The sequence below is a fragment of the Adiantum capillus-veneris genome, chromosome 14 (assembly GCF_014529385.1).
Source record: "Adiantum capillus-veneris isolate H3 chromosome 14, ASM1452938v2, whole genome shotgun sequence".
NCBI lineage: Eukaryota > Viridiplantae > Streptophyta > Polypodiopsida > Polypodiales > Pteridaceae > Adiantum > Adiantum capillus-veneris.
Window position 1 is genome coordinate 125,470,659 of NC_140944.1, and position 7,066 is coordinate 125,477,724.

The following is a 7,066-nucleotide window of genomic DNA, read 5'->3' on the forward strand; positions in this document are numbered from 1 at the left end:
AGGGGAGAAGATCTCATACTGCTAGTGTGTCACCAAGCCAAGCAGCTAGTCTACAATCCGAGAGGGGCCTCCCTTGTAGTGTATGTGTGTGCATGTGTGTGTTAGATTTTTGAGAGAGCGAGGAGAGTCCTCAGTAGTAGCACAAGCATAGAGCCAAGGAAATCGAAAAAAGGGGGTTGGCTTAGAGGGGCTACAAGCAAGAAGATACTTCAAAGGGTTGCATCTACAAAGGAATTTTAGGCCTTCAGAGAAAGCAAGAGCAGGAAAAGAGTCGAATTAGTAGACAAAGACCCAAAGCAAGAGCAAGAAAAGATTTGAATTAGTAGACAAAGACCCAATGTGAACTATGTGGTGCACGAGCCAAAGACTGTAGGAGCCAAGACTCAAAGATTAGAAATAGCCTATAAGGGTTTGGTATGAATGGCTTTACTTTATTCAAGTATGGTCGGCCTAATCATTATGCCAAGATTCATTAAAGTGATCCAATAATAACTTGACAGCCACTTCCAGCTAGGTAATCATACCATGAGCATATACTACCATCTACTACTCCTATGTACATTCATGTACCCGCATAGGACAAAGTTACACCAATTTAGAGTAAATATTGAAAGCTACACATGATGTGCAATATCAGCCACGAGGAGAAATCCCGCAATTGCAATCGGTATATCTATCAGTATGGGTTGTGTGAAGTAAAAGGAACCAGAGTGTTGATTCACTACAAGACGCCGCGCAAAAGTCGGCACAGGTACCGATGAAATAGTGCTAATTTTTAAACTAAAAAGTGCTGAAATAAGCCTCGAAGAGACGCCGATATCGTAGCGTCGGTATGACCATCGTTATGGGCGGTGTCAGAATAGACCTTTGAATAGGCGTCTCAACATAATAAACACCGGTATTAATATATTAAATTTCGATGCTCATTCCGTTGGCTCTACCGACGGTGATACGTCACCTTGTACCGACGACCAAAACCTGCAATTTTTTTTTGGGCAGAGAGGGCTGGGAACTAATGCTGCATGTAATGCAGCAAAAGAAAACAGCCCTCTCTGCCCAAAGGAAGAGTGCGCAAGCAACCGCACTCCACCTACAAGCTGGCGCTAAAGAGCGAGTGTATGGCAATCAACAAAATTGTAAGAATAACATAACTTGTTGACATAATTAAAACATGAGTCAAAAACTTTAAAACCATAAACATAACCTGTTTGCCATACCATAACCTTTACCATAACTTGCTTGTCATACCATAACCATAACCATCACAGAATTTCTACACCATCATAGCAAAACCATAACCATCACCTAAACCAAAACCATAACCATAACCATAACCTTGCACAACCATAACCATAACCATCAGATGATTGTAATACCATCATAGTAAAACCATAATCTTAAGTTGGCTGTCAAACCTTAACCATACCATAAACATAGCCATAAACCATAAACATAAGTACTACAAAACTGTACATATGCAAATAATCACTCAGTGAGAAGCCCTCATGGTAATGCCTCCCAATCGACGTCCTCTCCCTCTTCCTCCAGAAGCCGAGTCAAAAGGGTCACAAGTCCATGCTTGTACCCATGCTTCTCCTCTTGGCGTGTCGAAAGGCGCTTCACGGCAACTTCGTACAAAATTATGGTTTAATCAAAAGATAAATCTTCAAATAACATATATATTATCAATAATTTAAAGTATACATATTGATAGCCATTTTTCGGCTCTCTGTGATTGCCATAGTGAGTTATTCCCCCCTATCAAATCACTCAAACACTCTGGTTACCCTCACCCTTTCACTGTATATAGGTGCATGTGAGTTAGGGGACTTTTCCCATATTTCCTTATTGAAATAAAAAAACCTCAATTAGCTAGTCATTAGGCTAGTTGAGCCAAAATAAAAAAATAAAAAAAATAAAAAATATAGTTATATTATGGCCCATGCGTATGTAAATATTTCTTTGTATATAGGGCCTAAATAAAAGATTTTTTCATAATTATTTTGGTATTTATTTAAATATTTCTACCTAGGTGTGTGTTATTTATGCTCTGTACATTGCCTCACCATTACCACAATTTTTCTTACCATTTTTCATACTCTTTATTCCATATAGAAATATTTTCATGTAAGCTTCTCTTATATTTGGTGTAACTCCACCCCAACAAAAATCCAAAAAAACTAGTTCTATTTATGTGTATATTTTTTTCACTATTGTGATTTTTTCCTTCCTACATATATTCTCTATTACTCTCATAAATTAGACCACCAAAAATATTCATCTTTTTATGGTAGAATTATAATGAGAGAGATTTATTTTGACCCCTTTATATTTTTCCACCTATATTATTTATATTTGACATGTACATATTTTTTAGACCCCTCAATATTTGATTTTCTTAGTTGTACTATTCACTTATATCATGATCTCAACAATATCTTCAATTATAGACCTACCAAATAAGGTCAAGGGTAGGTGGCATGCATACATGCACTATGGAGGGCTCACTCTTGGAGGTATTCAAAAGAATCATCCAAAGAAGGACCCCACAAGGACCTTGTGCAGTGGAAAATAACGATCGGTTTTGCTGAATTTTTAAAGTTCACTTGCTCTCCAAATTTGAAAAGGTGATACAAACAAACGTTGTAGCTCGTGGGCTGAAATTTTGCCTCAAAATTTTTCATATTTTTTTGAGCTACGAGCTGTGAGCTATGATTTCATTAGTGGACCCCAGTTTTCCCATGCTATGCAGCCACACTCTCTCTTCCACTTTATCATTTTCCTCTTTCACACACACTTCTCCACTCATCATCCCCACCTCTCTCACCACTCCTCTCTGCACCCTACTCACCTTCTCCTCAACCTTGAAGAATAAGAGAAACCATGGTGAACTCATACCTCCCACACACAATTCCATTCCAAAATTGACCACCTAGTCTCATTTTTCCTCCTCCAATTTACCCATATCTATCAAAAAAACCACAAAATTCAGCCTCTTCTCTTAAAAGACAGCATCATGGTGGTTGATTACTCAGCTTCAATTACCTTGTCTCTCAAGGAAGGTCAAGAGTGGAGAAAAAATGTACCGTCAAAGCTAGTGGACCGTCAACAAGCGTCAAAATTGGCCCTACTCAAGACACTTGGAGCATCAACCTTGTAAGAAATCCACCTTTTCTTACCTCTTAAGAGTTTTTTCTTCCTTATTTGTATCCTACATGGATACTCCCATTGTAAATATCCAATTCCATTTGTAAATTAATACTAACTCTACTAACACTAACCCACTATGAAAAGTCCTATCACCTCCATTTCTCTCCTCTCTCTTTCCCCACCAACTTCTTGATAATTCCAAGCAAAAGAAATTAGATAAATTGCTGAAAATCTAACCCAACCATGGTTAGAGGAGTAACCCTAGCCTTCAAAATTGCTATAAAAGGAGGGTGTAGCTAGCACAAAAGGGGGGAGCCATAAGCAAGAGCACTATGCTATAGCTTGAGAAGCCAAGCTCAACCTCTCTAGAAGGAGCTCTTGAGTGGAAGCTCATTGTCTTATGCATGTGCATGTGTTGTAATAGGGGATTAGCAAGGGAACTCTATGCCATTGTAAGAGAGAGAGTGATCATTCAATTGAGAGTAGGAAATCTATCATTTCTCCTACTAGTGTAAGCCCAAAATTTGCTGAATCAAGGAGGGTGGATTTGGACTAAGCTTGGATACTTTGTCTCCTTTCCAACGTGAAGTAATGGACAACAATGATGCGTAAGTGTCTTGGTGTTTTTTGTTAAGTTCTTGATAGCATGTCTTGGGGTTGTTATCAATCTAGCCATAAATCCCACATACTGTAAGAGGGCGAAAGGGTGGAGAGGACTCCCCTGGCCCCATTGAGCAGCACGGGGGCCTTGACGGGTTTCTAGAGGTTGCTCTTCTTGTTGCCCGCCCCGGACCGCCTCAAATTGGTGCCCCCACGGAGGACAGGCTTGTGTATGTTTTGTGAAGGCTCAACCTTTAGCATAATCAAGTAGCTTGCATGAATTACGAGAATTTGTATGATCCCTTCATTCCCATTGCAAGGCAAAAGGTACACATAATTGTTAGTACTAAGTTGCAATTTCAGCGAGTAATTCATAGAATTTTAGGTCCTCTTAGGTTAGCCGAGATAAACACTTCGGTAAATCCTTTTATTTTGCCTCTCATTAGGTACGATCTTAGTTTGGACATCTATATTTTTGTTTTGTTTTAAGAATTAGGTCATGCATAGACCATGGATAATGGCCCAAGAATACAGGTTTTTCCCTTTCATTTCACTCCACACATTAGAGTAAACATTGCAATTAGTAGAAAAATCCATTTTCAACAACGTATGGTATTCATGTTTGGTGCCCAAAGAGCAGGAGAAATTCTCGCGTCACCAAACCCTATCATTCTACCTCTTATTGATTATCATAGGTCATTTGATGTGAATATTTTTATTTTGTTGTAGAATAGATTGAAATTTAGAAAATATTATTGGGTAAATCTTTTAAAGAAAGAAAAAACAAAAACGTGTCACTTTGAAATCAATTCAATGGAGAGCCAACGCCAAATGTCTGGATATCCTCTTTTCTTTGGAGAGCCTGGAGAGGATGCAGAATTATTTTTAGCAAATTTCAAGATGTCTTGCCGTATCAAGAGGATAGTAACCGATCAAGAACGTGTAGAAATGTTTGAGGTGGTCCTTAGGAAAGATGCTAGTACTTGGTTTGACTCTTTGCCAAAGGAAGTTAAGGGGAATTACACAGAAGTTTTGAATCATTTTAAGAGATACTTCTTTGATCCCCAAAACACTCAAAAACTATGGAAAGACATTGTTTCTCATAAGCAAAAAGACTTAGATGACTACTACTTGTACAAGCAAGAGTTTCTACGTCTTTGGGCTCTATGGATACGAAATGTTGCTAACCCTGGTGATGGTGCAGAGTTCCTAAAGAAGGAGAGGTTCATAGCCGGACTCTTTCCTGACCTTAAGGTAAAAGTTGAGGCGGGTGCACCTGCTACTTTTGATGCAGCTGAAACTAGGGCTGCTGAGAAGTATAGGAAACTCAAGTGTTTAAGGGGAGAGGTTCCAATAGAAGGTCTTAGACCCAAAGGTAAGTCACAAGCATCAACATCTAGGGAGCTTCCTGAGGTAACGGCTGAAGTGATTGAGAAGTTAAATGAATCTTTAAGCAGCCTGTCAATTCACCTTGCACAAGCTGTAGGTCCAAAGGGACAAGCAAAGAAGTCAGAAGAGAGAGAGCCACGAATTAGGAGAGTCTTGCAATGTTGGAATTGCGGAGAGTCTGGACATGGGATGTATAATTGTCCTTGGCCCCGTGGAGAGCCAGGGAGACCTAACTTGAATTACCCAGTGATGAATGCAGGAGAAGGAGCTGGTCAACAACCAAGGCTTCTACAAAGGCCAAATGGACCAAGACCACCTCCACAAGGGGTAGAAGGAGTTCCACCTTTGCCAGATCCAAATGTGCATGTGGTAGAGGTGACAAATTCAAGTGAGGTTGACATGGAAGCCAATGGCATTAAGCGTGGCCGAGGGAAAGGTAAAGAGAAAGAAGGAGTCACATCACAGAGCGACCATGGACAAGGCAAAAAGGCAAAGGAGACCAAGGAAACCAAGAGGACTCGACGTCGTATCAACCTCCAAGACTTCCCTCTTGGACATGGTATGGCTCCATACAACCTGTTGGACTTCAGAAGAAGAAAGTAGCGGCAGCATTACTGAAGAGGAGTCCTCCATTGAAGTCATGGGGGTAAGGTTTAAGCCAAACAACCAGGAGACCTCTTCTCGAGGTTTGGAAGAGGTAGGTTCCCAAGAGAATCAAAAGGTGGAAGATGAAGGAATGTTAGAAGGTATGTTGTCTACAACACTTACAAAGGATGAAAGAGAGGAGTTCAAATGTGTGCTAAGGAAATTTCCGAGACTTTTTGCTAAAGACTACACCGATGTGCGTGGAGTAGATGTTGTTCAACACAAAATTGAGTTGAAGCCAGAGGCCACACCTAAGGCTCAGAAGCTACGAAGGCTAGGAGTCATCAAGGAGCAGGCTTTACTCAAGGAGGTAAGAAAGCTTCTAGCAGCAGGTTTCATTTATCCAGTGGAGAATTCAGAGTGGGTCTCTCCCGTTGTTGTCACTCCTAAGAAAAACGGAAAGTGGAGGGTGTGTGTGGATTACCGTCCACTCAATGAGGCAACAAAAAGAGATCACTTTCCCCTCCCATTTCAGGATGAGATACTAAATGAGGTAGCTGGTCATGAGAAGTACACTGTGTGTGATGGCTACTCAGGCTACTTTCAAATAGGTATCGCATTGGAAGATCAATTGAAAACAACCTTTATCACTCCTTGGGGTTGTTATGCTTTTAGAGTCATGCCATTTGGTCTGACAAATGCTCCTGCAACATTCCAACGTTTCATGAACATGGTGTTTCAAGCATTCTTTGGAAAGTCAATTAGGGTGTTCATTGATGATTTTTGCATTTATAGCTCAAAATCATTGCATCTACAAAGGGTAGAAGAAGATTTAAAGAAGCTCTATGACATGGGAGGTCAACTCAACCCCGACAAGTGCCACATAGGTGAGGATGAAGTGATCTTGCTCGGTCACAAGGTTTCCTATAAAGGCATTGAGGTGGATCCTTCAAAGGCAAAGTCATCTCAAATGAATCTTAGTACTAGGATCTCAAAGTGGATTATGGAGTTGCAAGAGTTCCAATACTCTTTCAAGGTAGAAGATAGTGTGCGTGCACAATTGGCAGGGATTCTCACTTATAGGGTACATGAGAAGGAAATTAAGGTGCCTCAAGTAAAGACCCTACCATTGCCACCACCAAAAAGTATTCCCAATGCTTTTACCTTGTTCTTTGATGGAGCTTTTCGACGAGCCACAGGGAAAGCAGGGGGAGGGCTAGTGTTGCTCAACCCAAGTGGAGAGGTGGTCATGAAAGAGAAGTTCAATCTACCAAGTTCAGCTAGCAACAATGAAGCAGAATATGACACACTACTTCATGGTTTAAAAATATGCATTGGCCAT